The sequence below is a fragment of the Lacerta agilis genome, chromosome 2 (genome assembly GCF_009819535.1).
Source record: "Lacerta agilis isolate rLacAgi1 chromosome 2, rLacAgi1.pri, whole genome shotgun sequence".
In the NCBI taxonomy this organism is placed as follows: Eukaryota; Metazoa; Chordata; class Lepidosauria; order Squamata; family Lacertidae; genus Lacerta; species Lacerta agilis.
The window spans coordinates 75,841,343-75,864,734 of NC_046313.1; the positions used below are offsets into that span (position 1 = coordinate 75,841,343).

Genomic DNA, 23,392 nt, shown 5'->3' on the forward strand with positions numbered 1-23,392 from the left:
GCTAACTCAACTGAAGACCTTTCAGAATTGTGTATGATCCTGTTGGGGAGACAGCATGGACACCTGTGAAGGAAGGATGGGCTCTTTCCATTTCTTTTATCCGGGACATATATTAGCAATGTCTGCATTTCCACAGTTACTTATCAGCTAAATCATGAATCTTCACAATGGACTAAGAACTGATTTCCCATATCCTGTGTCTGTCTAGCTATTGGCCAAGCTGCTGTAATGTCATGGAATATTCACAAACATTATGATGACTCAGTGGAGATCCTCTGAGGAAAGTAGAGAGGGGTAGGTGTATGGGACTCTGAAAAAACACACCACACATTCAAAATACAAGGACCGGAAGGGATGTGTGCTGTTTGAGAGAAGGTTGATTGAGTCTCACTCCAGCTGTCTTGCGATAACAGAAGTAGGGGAAAAAACCATGAATTCTAGCATGAACTAGAAATGCAATGTCTTTAAATATCCCATTCCACAAGCAAGTTAAAGAAAAATTGCTGACTTCTAAGGAGTCCAACTTAACTAGCACACTAATTTTAACGAAACGATTTGTGTTTCCTGTTTGCTCTAGTTTTATATCTATTACTTCTTATTCTGAATTGCCTTGCTGTTGCTTATCTTTAATCTCCTCTTGCAGCTGTTTGTCATGTAGCTTTCCCTTCCAGGTGTCTCTTTCTCTCTAGGCTATCTGGGAAGACAACGGAAGTGTCTTCATTTCACTTAGATTTTCATTCCAGACTCAACTGTAGATATGTGGGGGGGGGGGCAACCGGGGGGGGAGCCCCAAAGAGTTGTGAATCTGCAGCATCCCGTGATGTGGATGAGAGTTCATGGGAAAGAAAAGGGTTCAGAAAAGAAAAAGCAAATCAGGATATCAGGGCAGAATGACCATTATTATTGCTTGCATTGATAGCCAAATAGGGAACTTTAGTGAAGAAACTAATTTCATCCATCTCCAGATGACTTTAAGCAGCACATAACCCAACTAGCATGAAGTAGTAAAGATTAAATAGTAGGAGAAACTACCCATTATATTTTTAGTCTATTCTTTGCATAGGCAGTGCTGGCATGTCTGTGCTTCTGCACAACGTATGACTGTTACTTTGAGTATGATTGATCTCCTCAGTCCTCTTAACTCCCTCCAGAGCCTCTAGAAAAAGTTAGCAAAAAGATCTGTACCAAACAGGCAGGATTAGAGCTGGTCTGCATGAAAGCCAAGTGGTGGTATTTCAAGGCAGTGAATCTATTTAAATGCACAATAAAACACAAAAAATCCAAAATGGCCACATATAAATATGCTGCTGTTAATTTCTAAATCCTGCTGAGCAGAAAAACAGTATTTCCATTTTTGTGCTCTCCCCTCACCCCGTTGCACATCAGAGGGAGGTAAAAAGTGAATTAACCGTATCATAGGCACATGGTACTTCCCTGCTCAGATTACACCACAAAATCTAGGCAGTTCCTTTGGAATGGATGTGAGTTGAAAGCAGCACTTGGAAACAGAGGACCAGTAATATGACTGGAGACAAAAGGTTATAAGAAACTGTAACTATAGTCACAGGTCTGTAAATCTACACACATGTGCATTGTAATAGTTAACTAAATGCATCTATTAGGTTTATTAATGCATAAGAATTTTAAAAATCTCTTGGTTTAGCCTTGGTTTTGCTACATATTGTGATTTGCTGGTTCTAAAAGTATATATTGCTGTCCTCTTTATTCCTAGGCTTTGTTCTTAAGATTTAACTCTCAGCATTTAAAGTTATTGTTAAGTTTGTTCTGTCTGACAAGGTTTGAAAACTTTTAGCAGATGTAAAATGATTTAGTGGGTATTTTTAGCTATTGACTGTAAAAACTATGGTGAAGGTTGCACACGGAGTCTTTGCAATCTAATTTTCTGCAAGGTATCTCAGATGCAAAAAGAAGTATTTGTATTAATTACATCTTGAATTGGTTTATGCATTCTTTTTAATGAGAAGCAATTGCTTTAGATGCTACGTCTGGCCTTTGGGCTGAATTAAGCAACGTCTTTTAAACTTTACATTCTTAGAGAAAGTCTGCTTTTGTTAGTACAAATCAAGGAGGAGTTGTGATTCAGTGTGACAGATTGAATGTGAGCCATATGAGACTGACAGGGTCAGGCCCTTATAAAAGCTGATTGCGTGTGTTACAAAATATCAGAGAATAATTTAGGTTCTGACAGTGTCGAGTGCTTCATGAGCTTTTTTCCTTTCCTCATTCCATTGGCTCGTGTGATGAAAAATGCTTGGGAGCAGTCATTTCTTTGCAGAATTTCTTGTGTTGTGAATTCTTAAAGAATCACAACAGCTACAAAGAGTGCAGAGTAAGCAAGGGGGTAGTATTTTCAGTTGATGATGATAGCTAAATCACTTCAGATCAATCAAAATTAGCTGTGTTTAGGGTTTTTTTTTGCTGCATTAGGAAACATGCTATGAGATACAGCATACTCCAAGCACCAGTCTTCTCTTAATAAGGATTACATTTTCACTGTGGCATGTGATGAAATGTAACTCGCACGACTCTCATTAACACTGCTTACAGAAATCGCATGTTCACTCTGATGAACAGTTGTCCCTAAGAAGACCATAACAATGAATCGATTTGCTGCCTTCCTTTTGCTTTTAGCAAAGAGAGAGTGTGTGTATTTGCAATCTTTTGATGAATAGATTCTCTTCCAATCTGATATTTCTTTTTTTAGAATGGAGTAATTGTCTGCATTATGTAGAAGACAAATGAAAGACATAATTGTTTTGCAAGTCCTATTGCTGGTTAATCATGAGGTCTATTGATACAATGTGTCTGAGCACATTTCCCCCCCTTTTTAAACTTCACCTAATCCTCCAGGAGCTGAGACAATGTTAGAACCCATTGTGAATGGATGATATTGATGTGTGTGTGTGTCTACATTGGTAAGAAGCAGAAAAGGAGCATTTTGTGCATTCACATGTGTTTCTTGCATACAATATAACAGATGCATCAGAATATAAGGGAATTAATCATCTATATTATAAGGCATTAAAGCAATTTATAGGGGAAGTGAAGCTTTTGTCAGCAATTGCCTGAGCTGTCCTTGTATTAAATGTGTGTTGGGCAGAGAGCCGCTGCCCTAATTCTAGAGAATGGCAAAGGAAATCAAGGTCTGGGGAAAAGGGGGTTTCAAAGGAGTGAGACCCTAAGAAAGAAGGGGGCAGTGGGCTCATAAAGCAGCATATCCAGGATGGAGTTGAATAAGATAGTTGGAATACTTAGAAACATAAAAGAATGAGAAAAAAGGTCAGAGCTAGAAGAATCAGGTGGGAGAAAATCTGTAAGAGAGAATGGACACTGAAGATAGGACCATGCAGCTATGAGAAAAGGTGAGACAGGCCAAAGTTCACATACTGATATGAAATAGGTATCCAGACCTTTGTGAGAGCCAGTGTGGTGTAGTGGTTAAGAGCAGTAGACTCGTAATCTGGGGAACCGGGTTCGCGTCTCTGCTCCTCCACATGCAGCTGCTGGGTGACCTTGGGCTAGTCACGCTTCTTTGAAGTCTCTCAGCCCCACTCACCTCACAGAGTGTTTGTTGTGGGGAAAGAAGGGAATGTTAGCCACTCAGAGACTCCTCAGGGTAGTGATAAAGCGGGATATCAAATCCAAACTCCTCCTCCTCCTCCTCCTCCTCCTCCTCTTCTTCTTCTTCTTCTTCTTCTTCTTCTTCTTCTTCTTCTTCTTCTTCTTCTCTAAACTGTCATCTCGCATTACTGGCCAAGGGAGCCAGCGTACAGCTTCCGGGTCATGTGGCCACCATGACTAAGCCGCTTCTGGTGAACCAGAGCAGTGCACAGAAACGCCATTTACCTTCCCGCCGGAGCAGTACCTATTTATCTACTTACACTTTTTACGTGCTTTCGAACTGCTAGGTGGGCAGGAGCTGGGACCGAGCAACAGGAGCTCACACTGTCACGGGGATTCAAACTGCCAACCTTCTGATCAGCAAGCCCTAGGCTCTGTGGTTTAACCCACAGTAGTGTTACATACTAATAAATCTCTGCCTGCGATATACTATCATAATGCCTAACAGATTGAGGGTCAGCTATCTCCATTGAAGAAGTCACAGTAGCTATCCCTGTGCATCTTAAGCAGTATATGACTTCTTTACCAAGAGACAAAAAGACAACTCCTAATATTGTTTTCTTATGAAGGATGTGCTAGCAGAAGTCATCCGATTCATTCCTTACCTCATTTTTGTAAGAAGCTGTCCAAATTCTGTTCTTAATTTATGGAATGGTAAATAGTTCCTGGTCCTATTGTGCCCATCTAGAAAGAACAGATGGTAGTTTAAACAAGTTCTGCTATGGGATAAAATGTTCCAAGTCTTTGACAGATCGTATCCATCTGTATGGAAGTAACAGGGTTTGTGTAAAGTAAACAAGATAAATTCAAAGAATTTAAATTCGGTCTTGAAAAAGGGCTGTTTGTGGTTCTGTACCTCAAACACTACCCAATCCAATGGCATTGTGTACACTTAATGTGCTATTTTTGTCAGATAGGCACAAACAGCAAGGCACAAAACACCAAGTACCCATAGGACAGTGGAGAACAGTGGTCACTGACCAGGATAATAAGCTTAGAAACTAATGATCTATTACACGCAGCCAAAAAACCCAGATGTTCTTTATTTATAGAAATACATCTGTATATGAGGCTAATTGTTGCATTTGTTGACCAAACTGGCTAGAGTTTAGCCCTAGCCAGCCCAATATATATCAGCTGAGTTAAAAATATACAAAAATGTAAAAAGTGCCCTACTAGATTGGACCAAAGACCTAGGAGGTTGGTTTGTTCAAAGATAGGAATAAGGGCCACCTGTTTACTTTCTTGTGTAGAAGCTGATCTCCAGATGTTACTGAACTACAGCTCCCTTTCCCCCTCAAAACTGACCAGGTTGGCTGGGATGATGGGGAATGGAGTCCAATTACATCGGGAGAGCATCATATTGGCTACAGCTGCCTGGTGGGTGCTCATAAACTGAGGTCTTACTGGGTGTTGACATTTCCTCAACACCTAGCTAGAATGGTATTGCAGCTAAGGGTTCAAAATATGTAATATTTAACATTTTATAGGCCAGCATAACCCAACCCCCCCAACCATCTGTGTACCCCAGGCTATGAATGGACCCATCAAACAATTTATATATTTATGTAATGGGTGAAAGTGTCCACTTAGGCCTTCCACTTCCACTAAAGAGCCACATCAGGTCCTCAAAGGGCTCGTCCTACCATTAGCTAGAGTGCTTTGAGGTGTCATGGAAGGGCAGCAAACTCTGAGTTATATATATTGGGCCCCACCCTGGGCTCCCTCCCTCCCTATCAGTGATCACTGTCTATACTGTGATTCTAATAAATCAAAATGTAATCTAGAACAAATGTTTGATTCTTATCACTGGGGAAGAAGATGTGTTGCAGACATATATAGAGTATTAATTTTATTGATAACATATGGTGCTTTCTATCAGATTGAAACTGCCTTTCTTTTCATGTCAGTTGTTTCTTCATGCTTCCTTCTGTTGCATTAATTTTTACTGGCTCTGTTATCTGTTGTCTACGGACTGTGGGCAACGTGAGTGGATTGCTTGAGCATTAGCTCATTTTCTTCCTTCCTTGTAATAATGAGTTATATTCCCTTGCTTAATCCCGCTTGTGTTGATAATTTTCCTTTACTGGAAAATGAATAAGAAGTTGCTTGTTTTCAAAGGAATGAGGAATTGACAAAAGTAGAACATTTCACGGAGTGGCTACCATGCTCAGATGACTTGCCTTCACCCATTTATGCCAAGTGGTATGGATATTGTATCATACATTTGGGGTTGTACTTGTCTAGAGGACTTTAACTAAATAGGGCAGTGAAATGTTGCTCCAGAGATCAACTTGCTTGTATGCCTCATAGCTTTCCTGACAGCTGTGTAGTAAGGCGTTTTGGAATGACCAATAACTGCATCTCCCTTCTATCCTGAATGGAAGCTTAATCTAGAAGTCAGACTTGGAAAACCTTACTGGCCCATGACAGATTTTACACAGGAGTTTCTCTCTCTTGTCAAGCTCTGTCCCCTGACCACACCCAAACCCTATGATATTAATGGGTCAGCCTACCCACAGCTGACTGGGGCATGTGAGGCTTATCTTGGCCAGCTGACCTCTGGTTGAATGTTACTGCTGTGGTTTTGCTGTGTAGTCCTGTCACTTAGGTCCAATCTTGAGACTAGGCTTTGACAAAATGATATTAAGGTTCCTTGGTGATGAGTTAAAATCTGTTGGAGCTAACTGTTGTTGAAATATGGCTTTTTGATACAGTTCTTTGTGGACTGTTCGGATCTGTAAAGTCAACAAGGGTCAAAGCTAGATGCGGACTTTGGCACAATGGTCCTGCCCCAGAAAATCAACAACTGTAGGAGAAGGATTCAGGTAGGTAGCCATGTTGGTCTGATGCAGTCGAAATAAATTAAAAAATTTAAAAAATGTCCAGTAGCACCTTAAAGGTAAAGGGTAAAGGGACCCCTGACCGTTCGGTCCAGTCGCAGATGACTCTGGGGTTGCGGTGCTCACCTCGCTTTATTGACCAAGGGCGCTGGTGTACAGCTTCCGGGTCATGTGGCCAGCATGACTAAGCTGCTTCTGGCAAACCAGAGCAGCACACAGAAACACCGTTTACCTCCCCGTCAGAGCGGTACCTATTTATCTACTTGCACTTTGACGTGCTTTCAAACTGCTAGGTTGGCAGAAGCAGGTACCAAGCAATGGGAGCTCACCCCATCACGGGGATTCGAACGGCTGACTTTCTGATTGGGAAGCCCTAGGCTCTGTGGTTTAGACCACAGCCCCACCCGCGTACCTTAGAAGCTTGAAGAAGTGTGCATGCACATGAAAGCTTATACCCAGAATAAACCTAGTTGGTCTCTAAGGTGCTACTGGACAATTTTTTAAAAAATTTTTAGTAGGATAAGGAAGGCATCTAGAAGAATCTTCCTGGCTATAAGGGCGTACAAGATAGTGCAAGATTCCTAAAACAGCCAATTTCATCTTAAACAAGATTTTGTGATATTAGGGGGTGCTTGGGATCACTTTTCTGGCCCCAGGAGAAGAAATAAGGATAAATATAGAAGGCCAAGCTTTTTGGGCTGCACAGACCAAGTGATTAAGAAATGGGTGTTGGATACGAGTCATATTTCTTCATGTAGTGAAATGTTTAAGAATTGCTCTGCAGTTAGGTTCTAGAAATAGGTATTGCGTGTCGAGGTCCTCAAGCCACCCCCCAAAAGATTAGACACAGAGACATTAATTTTGTTTGGGTTTTTGGCAATAATTTAGGCCACAACTTTATTTAAAATACAAATTAGGTGAGTGGTTGCGTAGGCATTGGTTCAGACTATATGTCCGACCGGACAGCTGCTGACCTCCAGTCAGCGTTGTCGGGAGAATGCCGCTGGGTAGAGTTAAGGAGGCTGGGGACGGAACCTCCCCCTCCCCAGCGGTCCCGGGGGCTCTGCCCATGGCCCTAGCCCCCGACCGGGGGTTCGGACAAGCAAAAGAGCCGCCGGATTCCTTTAACGGAATTCCCGTACCAACATAAACATGATTGCGGAGGTGGGGCCACACCATCCGAGCAATCCAAACATAACCAATGCCTAACCGCCAACCTTACAAGTTGTGACAAGTTGCTACTCCAGTAGGCGAAAACCAAATGGCAACAGCCAATCAGCCAGATGGAAAAATTCATACTGGGCCCCTGCCACAAAGCAGACGACCCCATGACAGGCAGTTGCAAGGTCAAAGCAGAGGCCTATGAAAACAGGGGCGGGGGGCGGGTGATCCGAAGCTCGAAGCCAAGAGAGGGATCATCCTGCGTGCAGAGGATTATAAAGGACGCTGGCCTGCCCATCACAAATTGTTACATCTAACTTTGCCCAGTAACTCCGCCTGACCCAATCCTAACTAAGGCCAGCGTCCAGCCACTCCCACAGGACAATTTAGTGTCTTGCCAGGCCCCGACCGCAACACGTGCTCTTACTCAAGGTAGAACCCGATTTGCACAGAACATTTGGACCCATGTTCAGACTTGTGCTTAAGTGCTCGCTCCTTCCTTTCAGTCTGTTTCATCTGGTATTTATGTTTGAGCAGGAAATAGTACAACTTGGGGCAATGAGACGAGCCACAGCAATACAACATTTGATGGACAAGGGCCTTCCCTTTAGCCTTTTCTTTTCATTTTTTAATAAAGTACAGCACAACCCATTTGGTAGAGGACTGGTTTGTAAGCCACATGTTACTTATGGAAAAGACCACAATAACTTCCTGTGGTAATAAGGGAACATAATATATAATTTACAAAAGAAACCAAAACAGATATTCTAATGTGATTCTGGTTGATGGAGGAAATCTGGTATGCAAGCTCCAAGCTCATTAAGATCCTGACAACCACACAAATACATCAAGGGCATAATGTGACTGTAAGTATTTTCCCCAAATTCCCAGAAAGACTGGCCTTTGCAATTACTGTGCATAGATTCCATGTAGTATACAAAAACCCAGACCTCAAGGGTTTGCAAATTGAATTAAGATAATGATGCAACCTATATATATTGGCTCTTTCCCAAAGGTTAGTCACAATGCATTCCTAACCTGTCTACCCAGAAGTAAGTCCTATTGAATTCAATGGGGCTTACTCCCAGGAAACTGGGGTTAGAATTGCAGTCTTAACCACCAGACGGACCCACAATTTTGTAGCTTGTAATTCACAAGCATTACTTCCTTACCCCCATGTGTCACGTGGCACCCGGCTTTGAAGACTAACTTTCAAAAGCAGTTTCTTGTAAGTGATGAAAGCCTGATGTTCTGTGAATAGTAAATCTGCTAGGCATCTCTAAGATAGTTCCCATCACGTGTCCTGGTCTGCAATAGCCCCAGGTAAGTGCATAACATAGATTTTCATTAAATTCTCATTTTGCCACTGGTGCTGGTCCAATTTCAACTACTTGGAGGTCTCTGAATGCCAGATTGGTGACTGACATCTCCATCTGGCTGAGCCCTCCAGCTTTCTTAAGCAGGTAAGCAGATGAGCTTATTTCATGTATACCACCTTTTTCTTCAAGGAGTACATGGTTCACCCCACTCCTCAGTTAATCCCTAGAATGATCCTTTGAGGTAGTTTAAGAGACTGTGACCGGCCCAAGGTGAGCTTCATGACAGAGTGGAGATTTGAACCCAATCTCCCAGGCCATAGGCCAACGCTCTAAACCAGGGGTCAGCAACCTTTTTTAGCCGTGGGCCGGTCCACTGTCCCTCAGAGCATGTGGTGGGCCAGACTATTTTTTTGGGGGGGGGGGAAGGATGAACAAATTCCTATGCCCCATAAATAACTCAAAGATGCATTTTAAATAAAAGGACACATTCTACTCGTAAAAACATGCTGATTCCAGGACTGTCAGCGGGCCGGATTTAGAAGGCAATTGAGCCGCATCCGGCCCACGGGCCTTAGGTTGCCCACCCCTACTCTAACCACTATATCACCCTGGCTTCCTAGAGTACAGTGGTACCCTGCTAGACGAATGCCTTGCTAGACGAAAAACTCGCTAGACGAAAGGCATTCGCTAGCAGAAGGCTGTCTCGCAAGACGAATTTTTCAATGGGCTTGCCTCGCAAGACGGAAAAATTTCCGATTCCCCCCCCCCCCCGTCAAACCGCTATTCTCCCATTGGTGCTTCACAAGATGAAAAATTCGCTATACGACAGCACTCGCAGAACAAATTAATTTCGTCTTGCGAGGCACCACTGTACGTCTGTTATGGGGCAGATTTATCATTGTAGGTAAATAAATATAGGAAAAGAAAAATGTTACTTAGAGAAGGATCTATATATTTTTCTTGAAGCTTGAATTTGATTTATTCTGGACTGTTTTGTTTGTTTATTGCTTTATTTATTTATTTATTTATTTTATTGTGCTGTAAACCACTTTCAGTTTTTTTCTTTAGAATACAGAGTGGTATAGAAATGAAATTAATAGTAATAATAATAACAAATTCCACAGCAGAAAAAGGCACCTAGACATTCCGTTGTGGCAAACATAGTCTAGGTTTAAGGAGCCATTTGGTGATTAGCTTATACAGTGGTACCTCTAGTTGCAGACACGATCCATTCCGGGGTGCCGTTCGCACCGCGAAAAGTCCGCAATTAGAGTGCCGCTTCTGTGCAAATAGAGCACTTCTGCGCGTGCTGTGAAACCTGGAAGTATACACTTCCGGGTTTGCTGCGTTTGCAAGCCGAAAAGACGCAACACGAACCTAACGCAACACGAGGTATGACTGTGTATCTGAGTTTCTAACATGGCCATTAAAACCCTTTCCCCAATTTGTGTGTGTGTGTGTGTGTGTGTGTGTGTGTGTTTTGGATTGGGTGATCCTGAAGCTTTGCTGTAACACAATATAGGGGGAAGACAATATTTTAAATTCCAGTAAAGTTAAGCAGCTTAAAAATAAAATTTGTCACCAAGATCTTGCCCCGCACTTCCCACCCCAGAAACAAGTCTGAATAGGTTGTAGAATGCTTCCAACGGTTCTTCAGTTGGTTGCTTTCCAAGGAGAGAGGTACTCCCACTGTAAAGCACATAACATTTTGATCTTTTCTCCCTGTATACATTGAGTTAAGACACTCCTTTTGTCAGTCTTATCCTCAGAAAGCATGTAAGATGAAGGAAAGAAAAGTGAACATGATTGTGTAGAAGGTTTCCACCATACAAAAGTTGAAGAAACAACTGCACCCTTCAATCACTTCTAAATAAACATGATTTGGAATAAAGTCCCACTTCAAAGGGGGAAAGTTTTTATTTTTTAAGCCCTGTTTGGTATATCCAAACCCTTGTGCACATCTAAAGTTGTTCTGTTATGGTGGAAAATGTCTGTTAAAGAACTGGGAAGAATCTTAAAAGTGGGGAAGAATGGAGAGCAACAGACCCAGAAAGATTGATACAGTGGTCACGAATGTCTCCACAATTCCTGAATAAATATTACAATGTTGTGCCCACCATACTACTTCCATTATTTTATGGAGAGAAGACCATTTCACAAGATTCTCTCCAGATGTTTCCTGAATGTGTGCCAGCCTTTTTCATACATTCATCAAAATGTGCCTCTATCGGGGACCATGTCCAGAGCACAAATAATAGTAACAATAGTAACACCACCACCACCACCACCACCAATTTTTTCTTCTTCTTCTTCTTCTTCTTCTTCTTCTTCTTCTTCTTCTTCTTCTTCTTCTTCTTCTTCTTCTTCTCCTCCTCCTCCTTCTTCTTCCTCCTCCTCCTCCTCCTCCTCCTCTTCCTCTTCCTCTTCTTCTCATCTATTTAATTTGTATACTGCCCTTCATCTGATGATCTCAAGGTGGTTCACAGCATAAAATGTCTGGGATGTAGCTAGCTGGTGTTCTCCATGTACACTAGAAACACAGGGAGGAGATTATATGACAGAGGCAGAGTCCAGAGTGTTTAGAATTCAGATCAGTTCTGATAATGGGAAATTTCTGGATTGTAGTGTAGGATTCGATAGTGTAGCAAAGAATCCTTCTTGGGTCCATTACATACTGCGCAACTGTCCCATTTAAAGTGGGACATTCCAGATTTACAGAAGCTGCCCTGGCTTCTGACCCCAATCCCAGGTGTCCCATTTTTTGCTCCTGTGCTCTGGCTGTGCATTTTTTCCCCACCCCATGCTGTGGCACAAGTAAATTGGCTCACACCAGAGTGCAGGACCAAAAGACAGAAGCAAAACTTACCTTGCTCACCCCCCCATCACCACTGTTCTTCCTCCTTCCACTGTGCCTCTCCAGCCAACATACTTCCAGAAGCCAGCACCACACTGACGTCACCGGTGGCAGTGACCGTGGCAGCAGTGGCTGAAGGCAGTGCACAAAGATGCAATGGAGGGGAGCTAGAGTGAGAGGAGGAATGTCCTCCTTCAAGGTTGTGTCCTAATTTTCCTCACTCCAGTGTTGGAAGGTACGCCATTAATTTTGGGTCTATTAATTTTGGTAGGTCTACTCTGAACGGGACTTAAACCTTTATTTGCTAGCCCGCATTCAGCCTTCCCCCCCCTCCCAGCTTCTAAACCCTTGTGAAGGTTTCATACTGCCTCCTTGGCATCTGATGGAAAAGAGGGATAGAACTGGGAGATGTTTGCATATTGTTGACACCATAGTTTAAATCCCTCATGACAACTTCACACAGTTCTTTATTCAAAGTGCAGCACACTGAAAAGCAAACATGAGTTATATGGGAGAATCTGTTGGAGAAACCTCTGCAGCTGGTGATACTGTTATTTCTGAATGGCAGCGTTTTACATCAAAGAGAAAGCCATTCATCTATGTATCTTAATGAATCAAATTAGTTTCATTATCTTTTACGGAGAGATTTTGTACAAGTTTTTGACTGATGGTTAATGGTTGCAGACTCATTAACAGCATGACAGATTTAAGCTTCAGTTTCAAAGATTTTGCTTCCATTCCTGGAGGAAAACTAGAAAGTACTGTTTCTCAGCATGTTTGGGTTTTGTGTCATTAAAAAAACTCCCCTCTTCCTGAAACATTTGTCTGAATGCAATTTGTTTGAAATCTGCGGTAGTGATTAACATTTCAGTCTTGAGTATTTCAAAGACATGCTTCAGCTTGTCCTGCATTAAAACAATAATTTTTCACCTCCAGCTAAATGACATTAATTGGTATTTATATATTATTATTAGGAAAGTTTGTTTTGTCAATTGAGTTTCATAGTAAACTAGACAAGCTGCTGGTGTGAGTGGAAAAGCCACATGCATTAATGCCACATCTTAATTTCCAAGAAACAATTTAACCCATTCAGCTGCTATGTCAACTCACCCAATGCATAGTTAAACTGCGGAATTTAACTATGAATTGGGTTCCGCAAAATGGCCACCAACTTGGATCACTTTAAAAGGAGATTAGATAAATTTATGGAGGATAAGACTGTCAGCGGCTACTAGCCATGATGACCTTGTGCTGCCTCCAGTATCAGAGGCAGAATGCTTTGAACCATCAGTTGCTGGGAATCATGGTAGGAAAGGGTTATTGCGGTTGTGTCCTGCTTGCTTTTTATTGGTTACTGTGAGACTAGAATGCAGGACTTTGAAGGGTCCTTCTTGTGTTCTTAAGTAAAGGCACAGTATCTATGTTTAGTGCCAGAGTTTGCTGTCTAATGGAGAGCAGATACTGTCAAGGAAAGTAGGCTGGAAGGTGTGCAGCTCATGTTACTTGCTCCTTGAAGCAGAACAGCAATAGTCTCCCCATCTCCAAGTCATGGTGCATAATGCCCAAGGCCAGCCAAGTTATTTTGGCTCCTGAGACAGATCATCCCACTTAGCAGCAAATTGCTGGTTATTTAATTTACTATTTCATGACATCTCAAATCAGATGACTTAGGGGCGGCCGCCTCACTATATCTAATGGTAGGACCGGTCCCAACTATATGGGTAAGCAGAGATGTGAAGACCAGGAGTTGTTCTATATCTATATTTATCACTCAGAAGCCAAATGCATCTTTTCTCTAAAAAGAAATAACAGGTTGAAGATTTCATCTTTTAAAGGATGACGTTGCACAAGGAGAGTAGTTAATTGGTTGTTAAATACTACCTTTTATCTAAGGAAGTGTAACAGGTATGTGAGTGCAGCACAGAAAAGGAACCAGTTTAATACATTTAAATTGCTCTGAAAAGTGTTATTGGAAAAGCAGCAGGGGTCATTCTTTGTGAAACACAAAAAAGATTTTTAAAAATGTAAAAAAAGCCTGATGTGTATTTGCCCACATTACAAGACCACCAACCAGGCTAGAAAAAATGGTATGACTGGCATCTTATCCTCTGGAGAACTAGAGTTCTTAGATGCTTCATGAGTATTTTGAAGATCAACACTTAAGCACATTAACAGACTCCATCTTTTTCTGCAGCAATCAGTCTCTTGCTGTCGGAGAGTGCAAAATCATAGAAATGCAACCAAAACATGCTGGAGATTAATATGGAGAAGGCAAAATATGGTGCAATTAACATGTTACTGTATACTGCAATCAAATTTGACTGTTAATCATGGAAATGGCATTGTCTAGACAACTTTGACGGACAATTTATTACAATAAATAGCAAGTACTCTTGTAGTGAGATTTATTGTGATACAAATGTCCCCTGATTTTTTCAGAGTTCATTATCAGACTTGAACCAAATCTTATCTGTTATTTTGGAAATATGACTATAGCAGAAGGTGAAACCACTAAGTATAATTGACAATTCAGGGTGGACTACCAAGACTGACATACTATGGAAGATTTCTGGATGCTGGGCTTTGATGCTGATATTTCCCAACATGAAATTCAACAGTTTCAGGAACAGTCTTGGTTTGCTGAAAACAGCTAATAAACATATTTCTGTGTTCCTATTTTTACCTGAAGTGGAAGGCAACATCCCTGTGGTATACCATGACTCTAGAACCGAAATCTTGAGAAATCATGTCTCTGTGGTGACGTGTTTGCATGCATGTTTCTGTGTAATGTGTGAGCTTGGTAACAGGGCCGTCTCGTCATAGATGCTGGGTGGCACGGTGTGCCAGGGCGCCGGGCCCCCCAGGGGCGCCCCCGCGAGCCCGCTGGCATACCGGGCGCCCCCTCCCCAACCCGCCCCGCCCCCACGGGCGGGCAGGTGGGCGCTCGCGTGCCGGCGGGCGATCGAACTGCAAGCCGGCCGCCCTCCGGAATCCCAGCTGGAGCACTGGGAAGGGCGCGCAAAGCCCCGCGCCGCTCCAGTGCCACACCCCTCATCCCCCGCTCACCCACCCCCCCTCCCGAGGGGCGGCCAGTGCGGGAGGGAGGTGGGTGGAGAGGTGGCACGCCGGGGGCGCCGAGGGATCGTTGCACCACGGTGGCCGATCCCTTTAAGACGGCCCTGCTTGGTAACAACAGATACAGTGGTACCTCAAGTTACAAACGCCTCAGGTTACAAACACTTCAGGTTACAAACTCCGCTAACCTGGTAGAGTTACCTCGAGTTGAGAACTTTGCCCCAGGATGAGAATGGAAATCGTGTGCCGGCGGCGCAGCAGCAGCAAGAGGCCCCATTAGCGAAAGCATGCCTCTAGTTAAGAACAGTTTCAGTTTAAGAACGGACCTTCGGAACGAATTAAGTTCATAACTAGAGGTACCACTGTACTTGTAATTTATCTGGAGAAATTTCAACAGCAAAATTGCCTGCAGTGAATTGAGCCTTCATAAACTCACATTCTGCTTAATATTTTAAATACCCAAGCCCCTTTGGAAAACATGCAAAGAAACATTAAACTTTGGGTAGTTCTTGTATTTCTGAGGGATAACCTATGTATGCCTTGGAGAACAGTGGGAAAGGAAAGTATGAGAGGCAGCCTGTGGAAAGGACACAAGTAACCTTTTATACATGCAGAAGGGAAGGTCAGTGTATGTATATGTGAATGCATTTATTCATTCTGGCTTGTGGCCTAACTTATCCCAAAGGTGGATAACATCATATATAATAAAAACAGTCGACAAAAATGGAGGAAAATGCAAGCAAAATATAATCTCCTATCCTTGCCACACCCCCTGCTTTGCCACTCCCGTTGCCTCTCTGCCCAACCTGCTTGCTCCTATTCCCAACCAATATTCCCTAGTATGTGGAGAAGTTCAACTAAACCAAATTCTTTCCCAAATACATTATTACAGGCTGCAACTCAGCCCCCCCATTTTTGATTGGTTGCAAATCTGTCTCCTTTTTACAAAGTGCTATAATCGATTTGACCGCTATGATGACCTTTGACTACAAGTTTTCTTGCATGTTAATATTGTTTCACTATTTTTTACTTGGTTCAGCATGTAAAATTGTTGAAAAATTGCGCCAGTTGTGAGCATGGAGATCTCTATGCTGGCTGCATCTTCCTATGCATATTGTAGAATTTTCTGTCCCACCCTTTTAAATGTTGCATGTGATGTATTTTTATGTAATTATGGGCACCAGGAATATGCTGAACTACATAATTTGTTTTTTTGTTTCAGTTACAAAGATGAATAATGAACTTGGAGACTCTAAGTAAGTAAATAAGTTCCCAGGCTGTATGCTGATTTGTTTCAGCATATGATATGCTAATATATACAATCGGGATATTGAAGGAATTTTAATTAGTTTGTAATCCATCATGGCCTCAGTACATAATGATGAAGGCTTGTGTTTATTCGTCCCCATCTAAATTTATCATGTCCTGGCCAGGGGGAATCTTGGTAACAAAAAAAGTGTGGTTTAAAGAGAGCAGATAGTCATGGGGGAGGGGTCCTACAGCTTTGACATATCCCAAGCCTGGGCAGCTTGGGAAACCAGGATAACTGGGATCGAAACCGAAATTTCCCATGGCTCATTGACTGATCACTAATATCCTCATCAGGGTGGCGCTGTGGGTTAAAACACAGAGCCTAGGGCTTGCCAATCAGAAGGTTGGCGGTTGGAATCCCCACGACGGGGTGAGCTCCTGTTGCTCGGTCCCTGCTCCTGCCCACCTAGCAGTTCGAAAGCATGTCAAATGCAAGTAGATAAACAGGTACCGCTCCGGCGGGAAGGTAAATGGCAATTCCGTGAGCTGCTCTGGTTCGCCAGAAGCGGCTTAGTCATGCTGGCTACATGACCCGGAAGCTGTAAACCGGCTCCCTCGGCCAGTAAAGCGAGATGTGCGCCGCAACCTCAGTTGTCTGCGACTGGACCTAATGGTCAGGGGTCCCTTTACCTTTACCTTTAATGTAAAGGATTAGCATTAGTTCCAGAGGTTTTTGTTTTTTGATCAGGCTGATTTTAAACAGCAATGGAAGGGCTGGTGTTGAAGCCATTGATTTTGCACTTGGTCACCATGTGGAATGTGGAATCCAAAATTGTTCTTTAGGGAATATACAGGTATCAGGTTTAAGCAAATCTTGCTTTGAAAAAGAGGATTAACAGTGGTTGGGTCCCCATCTCCAACAACTCAAGAACTGGCTGTTCCTTGATAGGTGGAAGTTCCTCTATAGGTAAACAGGAATCTAGGTTCTACTTGAATTGGCAAAGGTGCTAGGCAAAAACTTAATAGAAGCCAAACTGATGAAATGCAGAAATTCTTATACGCCTTTTTGTGGCTGCACCAGAGGCGGAAAGGGGAATTCATGGAACCTCAGGCTAGCCTAGCCTTATCCTCATAATGGTAAACCATTGCTTTGTGTTATGTGAGCTAGAACGTTTTCCAGAACTGTCCCTCAACGCCACCTCTATAACCTGTCTCCCCCGCCTCCCCCCCAACATGATCTGCTTGTCATTTTACAGCCAACTAGAAATGCTGACATAGAAATAGAAAGGATCCCAATATTTGATGTCAAAAGTCAAATTCTGAGCAAGCTCCTTTGAAAATGGCAGGTTTCAATGGGCCTGTTTGACAGTTGTTCTTTATCCAGATTTGTATTACAAGATTCTGCCTTTTTGCATTGAGAGAATGCCATGAAATCTTGGATTTAGACTGGAAATCCAGCTCTTACTACCTGCAGTTGTAGGGTATCCTGCACACTGCACAAGGAAATTTATATGCAGTTTGGCAGGACTGCAACTCAGCCCTTTGGTTTCTACACCTCTCACCTTCACAATCCATTGACTAATTTGTGGCATTTCAAAACTTAGCAGTGAATATCTATAGCATCTATATCAATATCTATATAGCTATATCTTCCATGCAGTTTTATTCATTTCAGTAAGAACCCACCAGGTAAAATCCTAACAGAACAGTGCTAAGGATATCAGCATGTCCACATGAGTGCGAGAGGCCCAGTCAAAACACAAACTTGATTTTTCTGTGGCTGAAAATATGTGTTTAATTAGAATAGTGCAAGGGAGAGGAAAAGGAAGGGTCTCATGAGAATAGCCCAGGTGTATGATCTTTCCAGTGACACATTCCCCCAACCAACCCTGGTATAACAACTGGCTATTCATAGATGTTGGAGTAACATTCAAATAATATATTACCAAGTTAAGCACTATAAGAAAGTGGGGGGGGGGAGGAGAGATTTATTTAAAAGCTGGCTCTAAAGATAATATTTCTAGTGGCAGAAGAATGCTATTTATTTTACATTTACATTTTCCATTCTCTTCAGAAGTTCCCAGCAGAAAAAAGAATTTAGGCCACACTCTGAACTGAAGGCATGGCAGGCAAGTTCACAGATAGCAGGCAAGAGTGTAAGTCCTGAAGGAGAAATAAAGAGGATAATGAAATTAGATGAACATTGTATTTTAAGGTCAAAATTACTAAATGGCTCCATTTTTCTACTCTGAGTTTGCCACATAAGCCTGAAATACTGGAACTAAGCACATTCATACTCAAGTTGTCCATGATATTTATGTTTTCTATATATGCAGGTAAAAAGGTAAAAGGCAAAGGGACCTCTGGACAGTTAAGTCCAGTCGAATTTGACTAAGGGGTGTGGCACCCATCTCTGTTTTCAGACTGAGGGAGCCAGTGTTTGTTCACAGACAGCTTTTTTGGGGTCATGTGGCCAGCATGACTAAACCCCTTCTGGCACACGGAGCACCATGATGAGTGCCAGAGCACATGAGAACACTGGTGTGTGTGTGTGTGTGTGTGTGTGTGTGTGTGTGTATCCTGATATCAAACGTGTGTGTGTGTGTGTATTTCTGGAAACCTAACAGAATTATCAGCATACTTCCTTAAAACTCTTTCACATTAATTTGCATGTCCACCCAGACAAGCAAACACCTATTTACCATTCTCGTATAAACCACAATTATAAAATTAAAGTGAACATATTTGTAAGCCACATAATCACAACAGACACGTAAACAGAAGATGCAGAATCAGCCCCTATTGTGTGTGTTTTAAAAATTATTACTGCCATTAAAGCAGTTTTGTTTCTACTGTCTAGGATAGCAAGCCCATATGCCAATTTCTTCCATTGTTTTTCAGCCTTCCTTTCCCTCCTCCTTTTATATTGCTATACTTCTCTGCTTTGCTCACCAATCAATGTTCTTCACTTCAAAAGAATGTTTTACCCACAGCTGGTGGTTGCTTTTGTTTTTCAGATTTCCTTATCACTATGAATGTTCTGTTTTCTTGTGATGGGCTATACAATTTTAAAGTGGGCATGGAAATAGAGGTCTCTGTTCATTGTTAGCATAGTCACAAAGTTAGGTTGACAAGATAATGAGTGAGTTCACACATAATTCTAAGCCACATTTTGTTTAACCCATGGTTTATTGAATAAACCTCAGAGCTGTCTCACAGATGATCAAACAAGCCATAGTTTGTTTCTTCCAAGTTACTTCATTTTCCAGCTGTTCTTGCCTCATGCCTCTGTAGATTTGCAAGTATGTGCAGTGGGGTACCCAAACAGACCATGGTTAACAAGGTTGCTGGGTTGGGATGTAATGCTGAACCATAGTTAAAATAAGCCATGATTCATGAGCCAACAGGAAACTATGGCTTCACATCATGGTTTATTGCTGGAAACAAACTGTGGTTTGTCTGTCAGACAGGGTTCAGATATTCAAACAAATCACACCTTCACTAAATGAACGATTTCTCAGTGTTAAGTGTGAACCCAGGTCTATAAATACATAGAATAGAAAGTGTTCTACAACATATAATTATTTGAAAAACATATAGTGTATAGCACAAGTATTATATTCTCTGTTTTCACCACCATAGAATTGCCAAAACTTGCTAGTTTCATTTTACTTTGGTACAAAAAGCAATCTCAAAATTTCAAAGCACAAAGGTAATTGAGGTGGGCCGGATCAGTATGAAAACATGTTTTGAACAAAAAGAAGTAATAGGGGAATCGTGTTCAAAATATATAAAACTTACAACTTCAGAAAGTCTGTGCTTACCATTAGATAAGTGCTTCCTTTCACACCCTCACAATCCGGAAATGTGTGAGCTCATCAAAAATTAGTGTGAGAATATTCTTGGCGTTTTTACCAAACCACACTGTCAGAGGTAACTGAAGAGCTTTTCAGAACATGAACGAACAACTGGCAACTGCAATAATTATGCAGTAATTATCTTATATAATGTATAGGATAAACTGCTTGCTTGAGATGGATCAGAATTAGACTCCTGAAACCAAAGACAGCAGAAGATTCTAAGCAGGAATAGCAAGAATTGTTTGAGGACAAAAAAATGGCATAAACTGACTTCATTTAAATCCTAAAGACATGTTTCATATAATCACCCTATATTCAGACAACTCAGAAAATGTTTATAAAGAGGGGAATCCTCTTGCCCTTAGACTTCATGGAACAGTTTTTGTTAGTTGTGTGTTAAACCACAGAGCCTAGGGCTTGCTGATCAGAAGGTTGGTGGTTCGAATCCCCATGATGGGGTGAGCTCCCGTTGCTCAGTCCCAGCTCCTGCCCACCTAGCAGTTTGAAAGCACATCAAAAGTGCAAGTAGATAAATAGGTACCACTCCGGCGGGAAGGTAAACGGCGTTTCCGTGCACTGCTCTGGTTCGCCAGAAGTGGCTTAGTCATGCTGGCCACATGACCCGGAAGCTGTACGCCGGCTCCCTCGGCCAGTAATGCGAGATGAGCGCTGCAACCCCCGAGTTGGACACGACTGGACCTAATGGTCAGGGGGGTCCCTTTACCTTATCATTTGAATAATTCAATAAGATGGCCATTGGAATATGGGCACTTGCACAAAAGAGTCTGTACAGATCAGATTCAGAATTACTTACTCCTATTATGGATTACTGAAAATGAGAAAAGCAGAAATACTGCAAGAATTTGTAAGTCTGTTCAGCTTTAGCTCCAATGTTGCATTGAAGTAATGACCTTCCCCAAGATATCTTGCACGTTCAGATAAACATAAGCAAAAACTGATAGTGACTTTGCACTGATGTTGGATGAACATGTTGAGGCAGCCCAAGTGGTCAGTGTGCCTACTTTCTTTCTCAAATGCATTGCATTTTAATTCCAAGCATAGTTTCATCTGTCGCCTTTCTATACAACAGTTGAAAACATGGCTCATAGCAAAATTACAACGTATTGTTACAAGGTTTTGGCATTTCCATTTTTTATTTTCTTCTTAGTTTTATTTGAGTCAAACCCTTAGAATAAGTTCCAGATCTACTTATTACATTCCTACTCCACCCTTTCTGTAAAATGATGAGGTTGACACCAAGAAAATCCACATACAATTAACAAGAAAACAATGTAACAATAAAACCAAAGAATGAATATATACAAAAAAATCTGCAGCTAATTAAAAATAAAAATCAGATTAGAAACACATATTAAAAGAAAGAGAAGCAGTGGGATGGGAATTAGCCCTGTCAACCAGCATGGCTCTTATGTTCTACATCTTGTTGCCTGTGTGTCTTCTGGGATTCTGGCTAGGCACTTTGGGAAACAGGATGCAGGGATGGGTGGCTTTTGGAGTGTGTGGTGTGACAGGATTAGGGGAGGGGGCACAGGCCAGGATGGAGAGGCTGCATGAACTCTGTAAGGAGAAGCAGGGTGGCTTAAAGAAGATAGAGGGGTGTGTATAGCAGAGAGAAGAATTACCTATGTGCGAGAAGCAGCATACAGGCAACTCCTAATCTTCCCACCCTGACTCACCTCAATGTCCAAACACCCCATGAGCATCCTACAAGCTATAGACTTGCCCTTTCCATTGGGTGTACAGCCCCATCCAGAAGAGGTCACCCCCCCCCCCAACTCCTGGTCTCAAGACTTGCAACACATAACACCTCTTGGAGGTTTAACTGCAGAGGCGAGATGGCCATCTGCCATGGATGCTTTTGTTGAGATGCCTGCATTGCAGGGAGCTGGGCTGGATGACCCTTCCAACTCTACAATTCTATGATTCTATTGAATGGATTGCATGTCCGAAACATTATTTTATAATGTTGTATTGCCGGTAAAGTTGCTGAAAAAAGACAACAGTTCTTTCTGGCAATAAGATGGAGCAGGGTTTGAAATGATTAACGCACCCTGGATTCATTTCATTGAATGATGAATACTGCTGTGGTGAATTCAGTATTTTTAAGGTTAAAAAAAACACAACTCATGCAAACTGCTTGAAGGAGTAGTTCAAAAATTATGGCGAATCAGGGGAAGCAGTTGTGCAGTTAACTCCTGCTTCTGCTGTCTTTGGTGAGACTGTAACGCCTAAAGGAGGCTGGCTTTTCTTGCAATTGAGTTCCAGATGTTGTGAGCTCCGGAAGCTCTGGTTTGGAATTCATAGTCAGCACAGACAACCCTCGTCTCCTTGTTTCTCCTTGTTTTGAGCTGCTCTCGGAACACATTGTGACACTGTTGTTTCATTTCTAGGGCTGTAGTTACTTTCCTTTCCTATTAGTGCAGGAACTCATATCAAATATATTTATAAACACAAAGTATGGTTGCTAAACTTCTCCCAGTAAGATTCTGAATAGACTCAAGAAAAATGATTAGTTTTCACAGTGGAAAACATCATTTTTGGGGTGAGCCTATTACAGGTGTGGTATGGGAAGCAGGGTACCATTCCTGTATCGTCTTCCCGGGTACAGTGGGTTGGTCGTGGCAGAGACTTTCACATCTTTGCTACTGCATTTCTCCACTTAATACCTTTCCTGTTGAGGTCCAGTGCAGCAGTGGCACCCTACCTCACACACTACAACCATCCCTTTCTAGGAGTTCTAGGAGTTCACTGTGCTCTCAGTGATGCCACTGGGAGAATTATTATTTATTTCATTTCAACAGTTAATATGCAGTTTAATTCCATACTGTACTCTATAAGCAGTGTACAGTAAGTTTGCAAAATATGAAATACTGTATAGATAAAATCAGTTAAAATAAACTATAAAAACTTACTTGAGATACCTTTTGAAATACAAAGATCTCCACCAAGTGCCAGAAGTTCAACTAAGAGGTAGTCTATCTTAACTCAGCCAGGAAGGAGTTCCTCAGCACTGGACCCATAATATGCATGGTTCCTGGTGGATATGAGTTGCTTGTCTGTGCTATTGGGGGGGGAGGCTACTAACAGGGAACTAAGGAATCAAGCGGTCCTTAAGGTATCCTGGAACCCAAGTTATTAAGGGCTTTGTTGTCAATTAATATAAGAATGATGGGCCTGAGGGACTCCTCCTATATTGTCTTCCATCATAACAGTATTGGTGACAAGAACTATGTTGGTGAGGGGCATACACAGTTGGGAATAGGGCACAAGAAATCATGGGGAAATGGCGGGTCAGATTCCTGGATTCTCTACATTTTCTGTGCCTCCTGGTGTCCCTAGGGCCTTCTGGTTCATGTTTGTCGCAGC

General features: G+C 42.1%; 1 protein-coding gene across 1 annotated transcript in view; it reads left to right on the plus strand.

The window, feature by feature from the left end:
- Nucleotides 1-1,475: 1,475 nt before the first annotated feature.
- FBLN2 (fibulin 2) overlaps nt 1,476-23,392 on the plus strand; it is a 123,879-nt gene continuing 101,962 nt past the window's right edge. The window contains 2 exon segments of the mRNA XM_033140856.1: nt 1,476-1,567; nt 16,117-16,150. The gene's annotated coding sequence lies outside the window, so the exon portion shown is untranslated.